Source organism: Pseudochaenichthys georgianus, chromosome 14 (assembly GCF_902827115.2).
Source record: "Pseudochaenichthys georgianus chromosome 14, fPseGeo1.2, whole genome shotgun sequence".
Taxonomy (NCBI): domain Eukaryota; kingdom Metazoa; phylum Chordata; class Actinopteri; order Perciformes; family Channichthyidae; genus Pseudochaenichthys; species Pseudochaenichthys georgianus.
In genome coordinates, this window is record NC_047516.1 from 29,654,573 (window position 1) to 29,673,499 (window position 18,927).

Sequence of the window (18,927 nt, forward strand, 5' to 3'; positions counted from 1 at the left end):
TGGGTGGGTGGTTGGATGGATGGGTGGGTGGAGCTTGATTGGATCTACAGTACAAAGCATTGATTCTTCTGGGCTGCTTCTGAATGTCAACTTATGTCAAAAAACTCACAATGTTTTTTATGACATGAGCAATATTATTCTTTTTCTTACAGTGATACTACGTCTTAGTTATGTGGGCGTGAATATTGTTCAGTTATTAAATAAGCAGAGATGATATATTTACTTTAAAAAGCCACTTAAATATGATACAACAATTACATTTTATTGTGATAACATAGTTAGAAGCTGGTCTAACTAAAGAAAATGAGCAATAAGTTTCAGGTCAAACATTTTCTTTCTGAGTGGACATTAGCTAACAGCAAGGACTTCGTATCCTCTGATTTCAAAATATAACTGACAGATAATACAAAGGCAAGACAGCTGGACACAAAGAAAGAGCACAATGAGGGTAAGTCGTGTGACCTTATTCACTGCTAACAAGGGGTTAGTAGTAGTAAAACACATTTTTCAGTGTTCTTTGAGAAATATCAGGTGTGATGATGAGAGGGGAAACGGGGCTCGGACCATTTATCATAGGTTAGTGGAGAGATTAAACAGCAGCTGCAGGAGTATCATCTGCTTACTGAATATTATTAACAACAAGGCAGTGTCCACACTGGCCCCGGAGTGTTTGTGTCACACTGAGTGTTTAGATTGCATCACAAGATCAAGCTTTCATCATCACATGACGAGATGGGAGAATAGGGAAATCGCACCGCTGAACTTAACCGCTGAACTTATTTGAAGGCTGGTTTGGCTTGTATTCAGCACGGTGATAAGAGCTCTTTGTTTCCTAAACACCCTTGGGCGGAAAGAGTTAAAATGCAGGTGCAAGTTGTCTGTACTGGGAAGAATAGAAGAGGCAGAGGAACTTTTAAAGATCTTTCGAAGTAGGTTTTAATGAAACATGGTCTTTCTAATTTGTATACCTTAATGTTGTCTCAAAACTAAACATTAGACTTAACCTTTAGCAAAGGTCCATGTAAAAAAAGAAGGAATTATATATCTGAAGAAAGCATATAATGAAAGTCCATCCATACATAAAACAGGTTATAGAGAAAAATGTAAAAGACTGACAATTACGCTTAGTAACTGCCAGGAGAATAAATTCATTTATTTTATAGTAATGAAAATTGCTGAAATATATGAGTGAAATAAAAACAAAAATAGGCTACCATTTAGAATTAAAAATGAGTATTATTTAGATACATAGTAGGAATTACGATAAGCCATAAATATGATTCCAACGGTTTAATAAAAAGGGTATTTTAAACATTTTGGAGTATTGTTAAAAATGTGCACTACCTCATTTATTTTATGTAGCCTATAATTGTCTGACAAGGAAGACATTAATAGTACAAAAGTAGTAAAATGCTTACAGAAATCAGACTACAAATCTGCAACTGACATGAGAAAACAATGGAAGTACAGAGCTGAAGGCCGAGTGTGGACCAAACTAATGTACTATACAATAACAAAGCTGTTACTTTCACTGAAGAACAAATGTGTGCATGAAGGCAACACACAGAATGCATTTATGAAGTGGTGACGCATTTCCTCTCCAGCTGTTGGAGTATAGCTCCCTCTGCTGGACAAAAGTTGTAACTGCATATCTGAGCATTGGAAGCTGCATGTACTGTTTTTTAAAAGCAATAACCTTTAAAGGTCATATGCATGGATTGAATACATAGAATTATTGTAATGCTTTTAAAGGTTGAGAGCGCATTTCTGAGAACTACAGACGGATGTTTTTCCTTGGTTCTTACTTTGCCTTTCTTTGTAAAGCCTGCAGGCCTTCAGATTGTTCATAATTGGATCAAGACTTAACAAAATAAAGAATGACTCTAATCTACCGAAGAAATCTAGGAATCAAAGAGATGTTGGGAGTTACAAAGAGAAAATACAAAATCACATGTTTATGAGTACTTACAAGGGATGTTTTTTTTACATTTATGGTGGTTTATTTTCCGAATATATGCAGCTTTTACTGTCCGATCTTTATCAAAAATAAATATATTGGATTGGTTAAATGTATTTCTGCATATCATTAACCAGTAATCACAAGAAGTTGGTAATATATGGTTTCTTAAGTTGTACAAATGTAAATTGTAAAGTCTGAAATTAACAAGCTAAGATCAGTTAAGAGATTTATAAACTGCACAGTTTAAATACAAGAAAAATAAAATGTTTTAATTTGTCATTTATTTCTAGAGCCCACTCCCATTAACTTAACATCTGTACTGCCTTAAGAGAGATGCTGTGATGAAGTCCAGCGTCTTATTCTGAAAGCCCTTATGCGGACAGAGAGAATAGGAAATTCTGGTTTCTGTAAACAACTTTGAGCTTTAAGCTGTAACCTATGAATATGTGAGACTGCGTGAAATGTTAGTTCTGCCTCAATTCCTACCCTGTTTTGAGTGGATGTCTAATCATATCATGACTGTTACCAGTATTCCGTTGAAACTGTCATATTGTAAAGGTATTCAAAAATGTGTGGCTAATACAAAGATTTGTACCACTATATTGTAATTCTCTGTCATGTTCTTTTTGAGTATTTCGGTATTTTCCATCATCATGGTACTTGGAGATGCAATGAAACATTTGTTGGCCATTTGAGGGCAGTAAACATAACACTGACATAACATGTCTTAGTTAGTTATTAGTCTCCAAACACTGAGAGAAATGTCCGGTGGTCGACATTTCATAAGTATATTTACTCAACTATTGTACTTATAGCGATAGCAGCATGTAAAGGAATACAAAATATGGCTAGAGAGCACTTTGTCCTGCTCATAATATGTTAGCAGGCTTATTGTCTACTATGCGCTTCATCTTCACTCCCTCTGCTTATTCAATTCTCCTTCAACTGACCATCCTTCCCGTATTAAGACTATGGTCACATCAAATATAGGCCTGCATAAAAGGGTGCACACATGTTCTCTATCAATTTGGTTTGCAAATGCCCCTTTTAAATCACAGCATTACATGTGTTCTTACCCTGCCTAAAGGCCATCTTAACACATTCATTCAAATGTTCCTAATAACATTCATTATAACATTTGCTGGTTCATGCGAGGCGGCAACATCTGGGCCTTAAAAAGGAAGACAATGCTTAAGTGCCTTAAATCTTAATTCTTTAAATGGCCAGCAGAAGGCAAATCCACTGAAGTCAGATTGTATAGAAGCCTACAAGAAAATTATCGGAATTCTCAATAAATGTAACTGGGGCTGCACAATTTGGGGAAATAATCTAATTGCAATTTTTCTGACAGATATTGCGATTGCGATTCAATTTGCGATATTTGTTTTTAAGCGACCCAACGGAAGTTTATTGTAAAATGCGGCCATGTCTCTGGCTAGGAAGGTCGTATCAACGTGCGCCTGTCTCTAGCACCCCCGCAGCCCGAGCTACGAGTGAAAGAACTAAACTTACATGAAACTTCCGTTGGGTTGCTTTAAAGTCAAGCTTCAGTGTAAGATTCATGTTCAATAGAAACATGTGATGGAGCGTTACTACCCTGACTCAGAAACCATCTAAAGCTCCATTGGAAGCCATTTGGAAAGCGCAGGCACTTAAATACTAAAAATACTTTGCAGGTGATTGGATCAATCTGTCTATCACCTTCTATCATGGGCCACTTCTGATTGGTTAACAATGGCTAGTACATATGGAGCACAGCACTTCTGATTGGTGTAGATGACTGACACACAAGAAGAAGAAAAAAGTTTAGAAAAAAGGTTTTTTTTAAATCGCAGGCTTATCGCATCATTTAGAATCACGATTTCGATTTAAAATCGATTAATCGCTCAGCCCTAAATGTAACCTCACTTAACGTTTTCCTGTCAAGCCTATGGTCTCATTTGCTGTTTAAGAGTCTTCTTCAATACAGTGAAGGTCCCATGTACAGTGCATTGCAGTGTATGCTTTCGGGGGAGTCCCAAACAAGGCGTCAGTTTCATCTTAGAACTTGGAACTCTTTCAGTGTGTTTTAGCTCATTAAAAGTAATTGTAACATTTTGGTTGCCTCAAAATGGCTTCACTGTTAAAACTAGGAGGTGGCTGCTTGTGTAACTAAATAATGAGCTGAAAGAGGGTGCTGCAGATCTCATCCCTACCAGCGACCACACATTGTCACATATGATACACTATTATTTGAATAATATCTAATATAGCCCTTTGACTCTTGGAAAAGAAAATAATAGTATTGTCACACCGAATATGAGGGTTACTTATATAGTTCCAAAATATACCTGAAAACAGCATAACATTTATTAAAGGAATGATTCCGATGAGTTTGACACTACTCTCAGCTACTTTGTGTGATGTGGAATTGAGATTAAAATACATCAAATGTTTTAGCATAAGCATGTTTTATGTGAATTCACTTTAGATGGGTCTTCTTTAGTATTGCTGATGTTCCGTTTGCAGAGAATAAATACACGTTCTTTCTAAAAGTACTAAAAACACCCATGACCATATGAAGAATAAGAATTGATAATCGAGGACACAGAAAAAAGGAAGGGTCATCCAACCCAATCTACAAGAGATAACAGAGGGAACATTAAGAAGGCTGATTGTAGATAGAAATGAGATTGCATGATGATTTTCTCCCTATATTTAACATCCATTTAATCTCTCTCCCTCTCGCCTTCCCTTTCTCTCCTTCTCACTCAGTCCCCCTCCCTCCTGTACGTAACACTGTACAGTCTCCCTATCCATAGCTATGTCTTTAATAGGATGAGGGAAATCATGTTAAAGGATTTAAAACCTCTGCAGTAAAAAACGCTGTAGCTTTGCCAAGCTCCCTCTCTGTCGTTGGGCTCCTCATTCTGTCTCCCCTCTCCAGCACTCACCCCTCTCTGAATTACTGTTCACTCCCACATACTCTCCACTAATAACAGAGGTCCAACAAGGAGGCAAGAAAATGTGACCGTTTGTGTCTGAACGTTTTTACACTGCACTCACAACATGACAAGGTAAATCGTCAGGAGGGATTCGATGCCTGGATTTGTAGGATGTCAGACGGCGTTACATATTGGACTGTCTCGATCTGTGGATGAAAATAAAATAACTCGGTCTAACTGTGGAGCTTTGAGGCTGCTGTTGAAATCAGAATTGCGAAACACAGAGGGTACTGCATGTACCGCCGCGTCCCAGTTTTTTGTCATAGTATCCAAATGTGCAAAGGACCTTTTAAATCAGTCCCAATCCATTCAGGCAGGATTAAATACGGATACTGACATTACAACATGGTGATCTGGGGAGAGCAATGTGTTTATTAGCTGCATTTGTATAAAACAGATGGGACACAGGGCATGTGGGTCATCGGTTGATTTAGTAAAGTAGATGACCATATTTGAATTAAACAGTATTTCCTCCCCCTCAGCCTCAGTACATTACCACATAAGGAATATAAAGTAGTGGGTTACTGTCACTATTTTGAATTGATTTGTCGTTATAACAAAAAATGGAAGATTAGTTCCGTTACTGTTGAAAAACCATACGAAAAAAATAAGCCCATTTGAAGATTACAGAGCTGAAGGTCATATATCGTAAATGCTATATCCTAAGTAGATTCAATTTACAATGATATGAAACCGAGAAATGAAGCTAATCCTCAGAATTGGGAGGATGTGTGCCATCTTGGTTTGTAAAGAGACCAACACCGTTATTTTATTAAGGAAATAGTTAGAAATTACTTTCATGTCAATCAACGAATTGTTTCAGTTCTACATCTCTCTAAACACTTTGGTCAACAGCTTGGAGATACAGAGATTATCTCACATTTCAGTTGATTACATGTAAAAGGGTAACTCGTGTTTTGTCACCCTGAGGGCTCCCCAATAAGATGTGAGCATTTCCTATTGCTGGGTAATGCTGTGAGGTTTATTCTTTGACAGTATGTTCGTAGAAAAGCAGTTTGTATGTATAGTGAATCACTTTTAACAGAATACAACCAAATAACTTCCGTCTTTCATGTACTGTATGGCCGCAACTAATGACTACGCACATTATCGATGTTTATTTGAGTCAATAATCAATAGTTTGTCTATAAATTGTCAGTAAATAGTGAACATGTTCACAGTTAGTCAAATCCAAAGTATGGTCTTTAAATGTCTAGTTGTTTCAGTCTAAAACCAAGAGATGTTCAGTTAATTATAAAAGCAGGAAATAACCATATTTGAGAGGCACAACAGCATTTCCTGACAATTCATCTTTTTTTTTTTTTTTTTTTTTAAATAGATCCACTCATAGTTGCCACTAACCTACCATCTTCACATTAACTCAGTCTTAGAAGCCTTCATGAACTTACATGTATTTCTGAATGAAAGAATAAGGCTATGTCCGAACCGATGAATGCCCTTGCTGTGTTTTTGAAGGGTGCCGCAGACGGAGGTCAGTTGCTCTCCTCGTACAGCAGGAGGTGCTGGTTGACTGCGCTCCGCTCTCACACATCTTCTCTAATCCTGTAGGGCTCTGTCAGCGGGAGATAGTCACGGTCTGTGAGTAAGACTATCAAGCAGGAGAGGGAAACCAGGATCGGAGAGGAAGATGGGAGGATACACGGGGACCGGCACGGCAAATGGTGCTTTAGTAAGGTGTTAAGATGAAAAGTGGGGGTATCGGTGCCTGGAAGTGGTGTGTGTGTGCATGGACGTGTGTTTGTGTTTAAGCTGGATCCTTAAGGACATGGTTTGGTTTATAGCAGAAGCACTTTACTTCTCAGTGGCTGCCTCTCTTCTTCTTCTTTACGTCCTCTTTCTCTGTGTTCCCTGACTGGCTTCAGACCAAGCGTTGTTCTAGTGCTACATCCTCTCCCGTCCCCCCTTTGCCTCTCCTCTACCCCTCTGTTTTCTTCTTATCACTCAGTCAAATACTTCCTTATCCTATTCTCTCCCCGAGGCCTTTGTCTCTTGGAGTAGCAGGTGAAATTAAAGGATATCATTTCCTACAATCAGCAGAATCTGGTCCACAGCACCACCCACCCCCCGTCCCCTCTTGCCCTTCCTTCTACCCCCCCCCCCCCCCCCTGCTTCTCACACAAATCCCCACCGTGGCCAGGGGGCAGAGGAACACCGGCAGTGGAAGGGAGAAAAACCCCCCTTCACTCTCCACATTGGGTCACTTTCATCTTATGGTGGCGGGGAAAGAACAAACCGACATGCAAAGGGAAAAGAGGCACTAATGAGGACGAAAAAGCAGATGAGTGGACCTTGATCCGGTGTGTGAGATGAAATGGAGAGAGCGTAAGGGGGAGGGTGGAGAAGGTGAGGGTCAAACTTGTGTGGAAAAAAAACGAAGGTAGTCAGTGAAGGGCAAAGAAGAGGAGGTGGTGAGCAGGAGGACAAACAAACATATAAGCACGTGCACACGCTGCTCGTCACACATTGAACCAATCTGCCATGGATAAGGAGATTATGCCTGAGTTTCCTGGAATGTTCTCTAATGTAGCCCCTCAACTACCAGCTGCCCCTCCCCCACCCTCACAGAACACTGTCTGTCTCTGTCTCCTCTCCAGGCTGCGGTTAGTGGACTCAGGCTCCGATGCCCCGGTCTTCCACAGTTCAGGTTATATAAGCACGGCCCCGTCCTCTCCTCCCGTTTGTCCCTGAAGATCCCAGTGAGCACAGCAGCCGGCCCGTCACTCAGAGGCTGCTTCCTCATGGTCTGACGCAGCCCTGAAAGACTTTCTGTCTGCAGTCCGCTGGCCTTCGCATGCAGACATGCAAACCCATCTGGAGGGGAGAGGGTGACAAAGATGCAAACTCACAATGTTGCATTTTGGGGCATTCTGACCATGATTTGTATCCCTGGCAGAGGCTCTAGTATGCATGCTCATCCATCTGAATAGAAATATAAAACACAAATATACATGTACTTGTATTAACTGTCAAGGCAACCTGAATCTAAATCAGTCGGTTTCAGAAAAAAAAGTTGAATTGTCACTTTTCTATTTTTATACATGACAAACCATGTGTCTTATTCCAACGCACTGACAATCTAAAACACAAATACGCCGATATCACAATTGTTGAAGACAGACAGAATCCTCCTGCTATCAGTGTTGGGAAAGTTCACTTTATACATGAACTAGTTCAGTTCACAGTTCACAAATTTTAAAATGAACTAGTTCAGTTCATAGTTCATAATTCAAAATGTTGAACTAAAGTTCATGGTTTCAAAAATGAACTAATTTATAGTTTATAGTTCTTTTTTCAATACGTTGCTGCGAGCTATTATTTGTCTCCTGTACGATGTTAATGGGATTTGGGTGGTAGTGGATCTGTTTTGGCTCTCTTTTTTATTCGCCACTCACACATACCGTGAAAGGCTAGTCGTGTGCTTATTCTCAATGTGCCGTTTAAGGTTTGTTGTCGACGTCGTCGATGTACGGACTTGCTTTTTCAAACCGGGCGGACACAGTTTACAGGCAAACGTTAGATTTTTCCGTCCGAGTCAGTACTGACTTTAACGTAAAACTATTTAAAATGATCATACGCCGACGTCGTAGAGCAGGGGTCTTCAACTAAAATTCAACGAGGTCCAGTTAGAGAAAATGTCCCCATGCAAAGGTCCGGAACATCAAAATGTCTAACTTGCTTCATGAATTAGTGTGATATATATTGAAGTGACCTGTAGCTTTATCAACATCTGTATGTAATCAACAGCTGACTGCCAATCAAATAAAGAAAGTACAATTCAAAAACAACAATATATATTGTCAATTAACATTAAATACTGTGGATATGTGTAATGTTCCTCTCGGGCTGCATTTACAAATAAACTAGAGAAAATAAATAAAATAGCTTTTGAAAATATATGCATCTTAAAAGTGCTTAATTTGAGATAAATACAATAAAGTGTAGCAGCAGCTTGAGTGTCCCTTTTTCTTTGTTAACCGTTTCACATCATGACTTAACAGTTTCAGCCGATTATAGAACAATATCAGTCTTTACACATCATAACAATTGAACCGTTTCAAAGTTTCTCTTTCTGTCCCTCTTATATTGCAGTCCCCCACTCACTTTTGTTAAATTCAGTGTGAGAATTGAGCTTGAGCTTGTCCTGCCAGGAGTTTGTAAATCTGGGCTGACATGGAGTCAAGTTGTACTTTTTACAGTATTACGGCTTCTACAGATGACGTTTTTTTATGGATTTTTTGTCAAAGCACTTAAGCTATTCATTGCTATCGGGATGTTAAGAGCATTCCATGGAATATAACAAAAAGTGTATCTCGAGCCGGTTTCTGAAACTTACCTACCCCACCTTTAAGTTAAAAATCAAGGGTTTTTATTATTATTTACAGCAGGGGTGGGGAACCTTTTTCCTTTCAATTTTTACAACATCCTCCGAGGGTCGTACAAATTATTGAACTCAACCTTTGCTTAAAATATTGAAGTTAAATGCATCAATCTGGTACACTTTGAGAGCAACATTAAGAGATCTATGGATACATCTCTCAACACCCATATGAAACAGAACTGTAAGCATATTTTTCTTTTTGGATATTTTACAAATCACTCCCCTTTTAAACTCTATTCTTGTTATTTTTAACAACTTTTTTGTTACTGTCATATAGTATTTTATACCTGTTTTTCATTTAGTCTCATTAATAACTATAATGATCATATCAAGGTGTGCCTTAACCTCACTGAGCTGAGGATATTTGAGCCTCTCAGGAGAGCTCTCTTCCACCTGGCTGTAGAAAAGCTCTTTAAATCCGTTAGCATAGCTAGCTAACCAGATGCTAACAACAACAGATCGCCACTGTGTTTACAACTAAAGACACAGCCACGCAAACACTGCGGCATGTGTACGGCTCCTTGTGGATTATTATCCTTATATGCAATATTTTAAGGGCTGGAGCGGCGTTCCGGTGCTCAGCACTCCTTTCAGACGAGACATATACCACGTGAAGACAGGTTACGCTCGTGTTGTGTTCAATGAACCTGTCCTTGGCCAGGAAAAACAGGAACTCGCTTGTTTAATTATTTTTGCGGTCTAGATTTCTTCTTCTTTTGTGAAGTGAGAAGTTGTCCGTCAGTCGAAAACTCTTCGGTTCTCCACGAATTACACAAGTCACCCAAATCAGCGTTAAAAAAGCGGGAGGCGCCGAAAAATCCCCTATTAATGTATTGATTATAGCTCGGGTCCGTATAGGTCGGCGTCTGGGTCCGGATCCGGACCGCGGTCCGCCTGTTGTCGACCCCTGCCGGAGAGTCTCTGAGCAAGTGCTGCTGCAGCTGCTCTCGGCTTCGTCCATACTAATTCATTCATTCATTCAATGCACGCCGGTTCCGCGGTTCCACATTGTTTGTTGTGAGGAGTCTGATATATTTATTATATTATATTTTAGTGCGACAGCCAGGGGTGACAGGCGCGTACGCGTCACAGGCAGTTTGCTGTTGCCAGATTGGGTGGTTTTCCGCATTATTTTGAAGCCTGTTTACGGTGTGTTTTTAACTGGGTTTTCGGCTGAAAGGCATATGAAATCTGGCACACTTTTGAACGCCGTTATAATACAGTGCTGAGAATGAACGCACTTTTGAACGCCGTTATACAGCGCTGAGAATGAACGCGTTCTCAATTACGTTCATCTAGCGGAAATACAGTACGTTCAGTTCACGTTCGCCCAAAATATGAACGCGTTCATGAACGATCGTTCATTGAACGCGTTCAGGTACATCACTGCCTGCTATGCCATTATAAAAAATAACATTTCTATATTACACGGCAAAAACACTTTCCCTAAAGGCAACAGGTACTTAAGGCTATACAACTAAACAACACCTCCTATGCTACAAATCAATATGCTAAATAAGTAGATTGCTTCTGTGAATGTATCATCCTGTTCTTTTGCGTCTAAATGCACTGATCGGAGATAAGTAGTTTTTTTCTGGTTCGTTTTTTTCTTTTTGGATATGTTTCCATTCTCATGTACTAGAAATGGTGGAATAAAGTCAAAATCCGTACTTGTTTGATCATAATATCTCTTTAGTGCTGCTTTAGCCAACGTCTAACGTCGACAGTGTAACTGACTGCTAAGCCAATCTGCTTGTTGTCCTAACATAGCTTGCAGCGTACTGCTACATTTTGGTTCAATATTGCGCATAAATAAAATGATAAGATAATGTAGTACATTTGTAGAAAATAAACAGACTATTATGGGACACCATTCACTTTCTCAAAGCAACTCCCCTGTCTTCATGTAGCATCTTAGCTATTGGACACCACATCTTAACAACAGTCACAAACATCCAGCTTTTGTTCACTGTGAACAAAGGACTTCCAGGAAAGGCTTTATCTTTTGACTATTGCTTTTCTTTCTTTCATGCAAACCAAAGAGATGTTTTGTTATCCTCTTGTTTACCACTCCACCCCCCCCCCTCATGTGAAGATCACCCTCTAACAGTGAGAAGGGACTACACACTGTAATTATTGGGAGAACACCTTGCTCTGAGGGGGGAAGGTGTTTTTCACCTCAGAACTTAGAGTTTCCTTTCCCCCGCCTAATGAAATCTATCCATCTTTCACTGCGCCCTTGTTTCTGCCCACTCGCAGGGCGCCTCACCCCCCTCCGCTAACACTCATGATGGTTTTTCTTTTGCTCTTCCACGTCTGTGTGTTGCTGATTAATCTCCATTAACACAGAGAGAGTATTAATAGTTTCTGGGGAGAAAATGAAAAGAGAGCACTGCTGGGGGTTTTAGGGGCAGATTACGTTGGTCAATGAATAGTTGATTTACATGTTGTCTCGTTGTTATTATTACTGTGTGAATACAAGCTGTTTGAATAAAGACCAATGTCCTGCATCATAGATGTATCCATTCATTACATTTACTTCTGCAAAAGCAGTGTTTATTTGGAACACTGAGAAAAAAACATTTAGCAAATCCTTTCTTTGCACAACGCCAACAAGGCTATTCGTGAACTAGAGTAGAGTTTGAAAGGCGGAGACCTCCACCAAGGTTCATTTACATTCTCCACCAATGGTCGCATTTCCAAAGTTGAGCAGTCATTATTTTAACTTTGGTGTTTATTAGCTCATAATGTGGAAACAAGAATGTTGGAGAAACCGGCTCGAGTGTGCTAGAATTTGAAAATACACAACCGGAAAAAAATCTGCCACTTCCTTACAGAGCCCCTCCTCCAACACACAGGAACGCGCACATGACCAATGAGGGCACGAGATAAGTTTGTGCACAGATGGAAGGCTGACAGGCAGGTAGGCCATCCAATGTTGTGCTTTTTACAGCGCCACGGCCTCCACAGATGACATTTTTTTATGTATTTATTGTCAAAGCATTTAATATATTCATTGCTATCGGGATGTTAAGAGCATTCCATGGAATATAACAAGTGTTTCTGAAATAAATTACCTTTAAGAGAATATATCTTATATTTCATTGCTCAGAGGGTTTAAAAAACAAGTTGATATCAGTTTCAGAGTATTAAAGGAGTTGTTTTTTGTATTTTCCATTCGATAATTCTGACACTATGAATGCAGAACAAATGCTTACGATGTTAAGATAAATTAAACCTTATTCTGGTATCCTCCAGATCAATCCAATCCAGAATATATGTATTTGTATTCACTGACCCATGACTCAGCTATCAACTCCCATTCAATTCGGCTAAGCTGGTGTAATGACGAAATGTAACCTCATCAGATTTACATGAATGAACTAGAAACGAAACACAAATTGGAAAGATAGATCAATGCAGTGACTTGGCCTCATATACAGGAATGAGAAATTGGAATGTTGCAATTGATACATTCTGTGTATATGGTTCTAAGTCCTGTCAGAAGCACTAATATGCAGTATGCATGAAAGTATCAAATGAAAAATTTTACCGTCCAAATGTATGCTGTAATGTAGTCCTATTTATTTCACTGAACACACATATGCACAAATATATTAATTGTTATCTTTATTACATTTAAAGGCGAGTCATCCATCAGTCAAAAATTAAGAAATGTTGCTTCTTTTCACATGTGAATTCTTAATTGAGTAAAATACAATTATATTAATTTCTATATTGAGTAAAATACAATTCTTATATTCATTTCTATATGGAGTCAAATACAATTCTTATATTAATTTCTATATTGAGTAAAATACAATTCTATATGGAGCATAACAGCAGTAGAGTAGTTTTAACTTTACACTGCATGGCGTTATCAACATGCAGAGTTAAATATAAACACTAAATAGAGTAAAAGTAACTCAGATTTGTTTTAAAACTCTATTTAGGTTGGAGCCAAATGTTACATTTGAGTACATTTTTTCCTCAATTTTAGTAAAATGTACTCCATAGAATTAAAGGTCACATGTCGTGAAATTCTCTCTGCAGACCCATTCTCACAGCGTTTATCAACCTTTTTCTTACTCAATATCAAACCACACTTATTGTTTTTACTTCGGCTGTGACTTTGTGTGTGCTCAGGGTGAGTTTGGCTGTGTTTCGCTGTGTATCGCTAAACAAGGAAATCACACCTCCACAGAGTTCAGCGCGATTCACAACGTCCCGACTGGTCCCGACCAATCGGAGCACACTGGGCTCACAGGGAGGGGGGGGGGGGCAAGAGCTGCAACGAGCCGTTTCGTGGAGAGAGTGAATACACATACTTTACAGAGATGCTGTATGCGAAACCAATGTGAGTTTGGAAAATTGCACAGTCTAAATCTATTCTAGTAGACCTCAACAATGGAATTATGATCAGTGGAAATGGCCGTGACATGGGACCTTTAAATGTGTATTATACGCTTTGGATGGATGGAAGGATGTGTGGATGGATGGATGGAAGGATGGATGGGTGGATGGATAGATACTTTATTGATCCCAAATATGAATGTAACATTAATGTGAAAGATAGCAGTTGATAAATAATGTCAATTTGAATTCCAATCTTATTTCATATCTGCAAACGTGGAATCACACACTGTAGCTCGAGGTAAGAATACGAGTTTTCTACGATAACCTGCTCCGAAGCTGATGGATGAAGAGTTTTCGGTTTTCACATTCTCTATCAACTTCCACTCTCCTCTCTGTTTGCGTCACTCTGCTCCTACATCGATCTTTCCCTCTTTCTGCTCTCTTCTCTGTACTATTCCCATTCTCTAACAGTCTATGATCCAACAGCTGCGGTTTCTTATCAAGAAATGGGTTGCACTAAGGTGAACAATGCATCATTTCATTTGGACAGGTACTGGTTTCATGCATTTCCCTGCCATCTGTTGAGAAAATAAAAGATCAACTAATATTAAAATGTCCATTAGCTCTAAATTGTGGGATCTTTGACTTGAATATCAACACAAAAGGGTACACAATGAGACACAGTGAATGATGCACAGACAGAGGAAAAAAGAAAGAAAGTCACTGAATGCTTGAGGGAGAAGAAAACAGAGTCCTAGTGGGGCGAGACAAATTATTCCTAAAGCCATGACGCACTAGATGGGCTGCAGTCCGAACACAAGGGCAGTAATTAGAGGAAGAAGCCTTCTCACAAGAATCACCCAACATGATCCAATAAAAGCAACAAAAAAAAGAATTAATAGTAAATGAAAACTCCAAGCACGTTAAAGACGCTACATGTTTGTACTCGTTTGTAAAACACAAACCAGCCTTTAATTCACTGTCCATTTGAATGGAGCCTGGACATCATCTCTTTAAGTACATTAAGTCCACTGGACAGTCTTTTGAGCGTAATGCATTTTATGGCTCCTCTTTCCAGCAATTTGTGTCTTTTTTTTATTTATCCTTTATTTATCCAGGAATGTCCCATTGAGATACAAGATCTCTTCTTCCAGGGAGTCCTGACCAACACGGCACACAACAAGTTTCAACATAAAACAAAGGCATTAAACAAAAAAAACATACAATTCAAATATAAATACAGAAGGCCATTTGTGCAGTGGCAAGAAGCATAATCACATCAGCAATAGCATCGGGTAAAACAGTTACATGTTTCATGAAGGGCTAATCGTAGCATACCTTTAAAAGCATGTACAGTAGGAAGTGCCTCTAGACAAAGTTTTACTTGCAGCGTATTCCATAAAAAGGGAGCATAGTGGGAGAATGCAGCTTTACCAAGCTCTGACTGCATCAAAGGAACATTTAAAAGCATCCCATTTGCTGCTCGTCTAGTATTAAAAAAGCAAGTATAAAATGACAGAAGTCTGGAGATATATAAGGGCAGCTTACCTAGCAATGACTTAAGGATAAAAATCAACATGTGTGATTGTCTTCTTTGGTACAGAGAGGACCATCCTAAGGACTGATACAAAGTGCAGTGGTGGGTGCGAGAGCCTGCACCTGTTACAAAACGTATAGCAGTATGGTACGCAGAGTCCAGCTTTTTAAGCAGGGAGGAAGAAGCATGCATATAGATCACATCGCCATAGTCTAATACAGACAGAAAGGAACTCTGCACAATTCTCTTCCTGGCTTCAGACGGGAAACATTTCCTTAAACGAAAGAAAAAGCCCAGTTTAGGTCTAAGTTTTCTCAGTAGGTTCCCAATATGAACATCAAAGGCCATCTTTTCATCAATCCATATGCCCAGATATTTGTAGGATGCTACTTTGTCAAGGCATGTCCCTTCCAGTGTAAGAATCGGAGGGACAGCTGTATTAGCTCGAGAGCGAGAGAAGGTCATGTACTTGGTCTTTTTTGCATTAAGGACCAGTCTTAGCCTTAGCAAGGAGTGTTGCAGTGTATTAAAAGCATCCTGTAGAAGCTCTATAGCCTGAGTTAAAGAGGAAGCCACTGTATAAACAACTGTATCATCGGCGTATAAATGAAACCGTGCTGGGTTTATCCCATTTCCTAGTTCATTTATAAAGATGGAGAATAAGACAGGGGCCAAAATAGAGCCTTGTGGAACACCTTTGTTTATAGTAAGAGTTTATAGTCTTGAGATTAATCTTAATTTATACTGCTTACTGCCAAAAGCTATGAGGTCTACTTGAGAGGCGGATTCAGTGGGCTATTAAACCACCATATTACAAGGATGTACATTTTTAGTGCTCACTTTTAAAGCAAGAGCTACAATATTTGCTGTTTCTCAAATAAAAGCTTCCTTATCACAGAAAGTAGGAGGAAATATAGATTGACCTCCAAAGAAGTAAACATCACCAACAGCTGTTTGAGCAAATGTCTCAACATGCCACTAGTTCAAGTGTTACAAACAGGACCTCCTCCCGTGTTTTGTCCGGTTGGAAATAGATATTTATTTTACTAATCCCATCCACATTATTATTATTGTATCCATTTCATTGAAAGTCCTGAATCCAGGCTCAGCTAACTTTTTATCTCTGATGTTAAAATACAGTAGATATTGTCTTCCATAGCCGATATCGTGTCATCACTGCATCAAGATGCTGTGTTAGCAAGCATTACAGTGCATTTATTTTATTTTGTTGAACTTTCAAAACTGTTGCTTTTACCCACTTAGTCATTGTATTCAGATACTAATGCTTGCCAACACAATTCTCTTTGTGAAATGTTTTTAAGTAAAAGCATCGAATAGTGACTGTATAGACCATATATAAACAAAACCAATCCCTGTATCCTCAACTTTACTTTAGTACTACTACTGTATTAATTGCCAGCAATCAAAAGTAAGCGAACAAAGAAAACAACCATTCACCTGCTTAACATCAAAGATATCACCAGAGGTGGGAGATGTACTTAAGTACAAGTAGAAATACTCCAGTGTGTGGGGGAAACTTCTGAAGCAATTGGAGTCAGGACTCAGAGAGACACGAGGAGAGCTGGAGCTTTGATGTCAAACACTGATGGTTTATTTGGAGCTTCTGCCGGAGAATTCACAAGACAGGTGGTGTGTCACGAGTTGACACAGCGGTTGCCATACCAATTCTGAAGAACTCTTCTGTAGCTCGAGGTTTTAACTAGTTCGGAGTGTAATAATCAACTTTCTTTATCAGTGAGACTAAACAATTATGGACCCTGAATCTAACTAGAGCTCTCGTCCATAGGAAAGAATGTGCGCCAGGGAACCTACGTCCCTGAACAGTAAACTACCTCATGGCGGCTTGTGCTCTGTCATAAGCTGGCAACAACAATGCGTCCAAGCTGCCCCTCCTTAAGAGAGATAGCAGCAATACCCAAGGCCGTAGACCTATGCCATGGGAAAGAGACAGTGAAAAGAGAAAATGATGAACTGGGTCGAAGGTTGAATATCTAAGCAAATTATTCCCTAACACAGTGTGAACATACTTTGTTAAAAGTATGGATGGCCTTGGATGGAAAATCTTACTTGATTAAAACTCCAAGACTCATCATGTCCCATGATAGTATCGTATATTTTCAATAACTGGATTATTATTATAATTGTGTTCATCACAGCTGGTAAAGGTGGATCAAATGTAATTACTTTATATACTGCTGCTGGATGTCTTATATGTCCTATATGAGCGATCTACTGCAGCCCTCCATCAGCAGCAGGTCTCTGAAATCCTGTGATCAGGGTTTGTTGGTTGTTGTTGTTTTTTGCTCCGGGCTCAAAGCAAAAGGAGACTGTGCTTTTGAGATTGTGATTGAGCTTCTGAACTTTGAAACTCTCTCCGATTGGATTTAGGATCTGTTGACATTGAAGACACGTAAGAAAGCAGCTCAAAACCAATTTTTTTAGTGTTGCTTTTGCTAACTATTGAAGTATCTTTTATTTGTTTGGCTTATTTGTATTCCATGTTTAGTTTTTTTCTGCTTTTAACATGCTTTTGTCTGTTTGTTGGGAACTATTAGCATTCCCCTCTTGCAATCTTTTATATGATACGTGACGCTTATGTGATGCTCACCGTAAAATGAAATCTTGAAAAGAAGAAAGAACATATAAGAGTACATAGGACTGACGCATCAGCAGTATACACAGAGAATTCAAGTGTCAATAAGAGTGTGTCAGGGGACCCACACCCACGCGTTGGTCTCATCTGTTAAGCCGACATAAATATCCACTTAGTGCAAGTGTGTGTACGTGTGTGTACGTGTGCGTGTGTGTGCGTGTGTGTGTGTGTGTGTGTGTGTGTGTGTGTGTGTGTGTGTGTGTGTGTGTGTGTGTGTGTGTGTGTGTGTGTGTGTGTGTGTGTGTGTGTGTGTGTGTGTGTGTGTGTGTGTGTGTGTGTGTGTGTGTGTGTGTGTGTGTGTACAAGGGGACATCTGCGCTCTGTATGCACTCACCACATCTGTGTGAGGGAGCAGCATCTGTGGGGATATTTTTTGCGGATCTAATGGCGGGAGTAAAAGGTATCATATTCATATTGTAATTGCAGGCAGTGTTTGGGATTCTGTTGAGAGACGGGCTTAATATGTGGTGACAGATGAGGGTTAGGGGTAAACAAGGCTGTCCTCCAAAGGAATTGAGAGGACAGAGTTGGTGGATTAAACTGCAGTTTTGGCTCAAAGGCACCTAGCCAGTGGCGGCATTGGATGCAAATCCGAGGGCTGATTACCGGAGGGAACAAGTATTAGACACCATACACTAGTTCCCTGCATGAACTCAAAAGCCTGATGTCACATTTCAGCCTAACATATTTATAATATGTGATTATCTTCAAATCATAATGAAAGTAAGAGTTGTAGCATACTGCCTGTTATGCCATCCACACAGCACAGGTGTTAATTGAGCTGCTTTTAAAACAATTTAGAACATGGCGCTGGGTCAGGGACTTGGTCTGCTGCCTCCCAGCATGAAGGGGCTGTTTCCTCCGAGGTGAAAATGTGACCACGACCGTGTTAATCTGTGTTAGCTTTTTGAAAGCCTGCCAAACTGCCCAGTGCATGCTGGGATAAGCTCTTACCCTTTGTGAGGTAGGGCATGCCACTGTCTCGTTTTAAACTAATTTTCTTACATTACGTAAAAA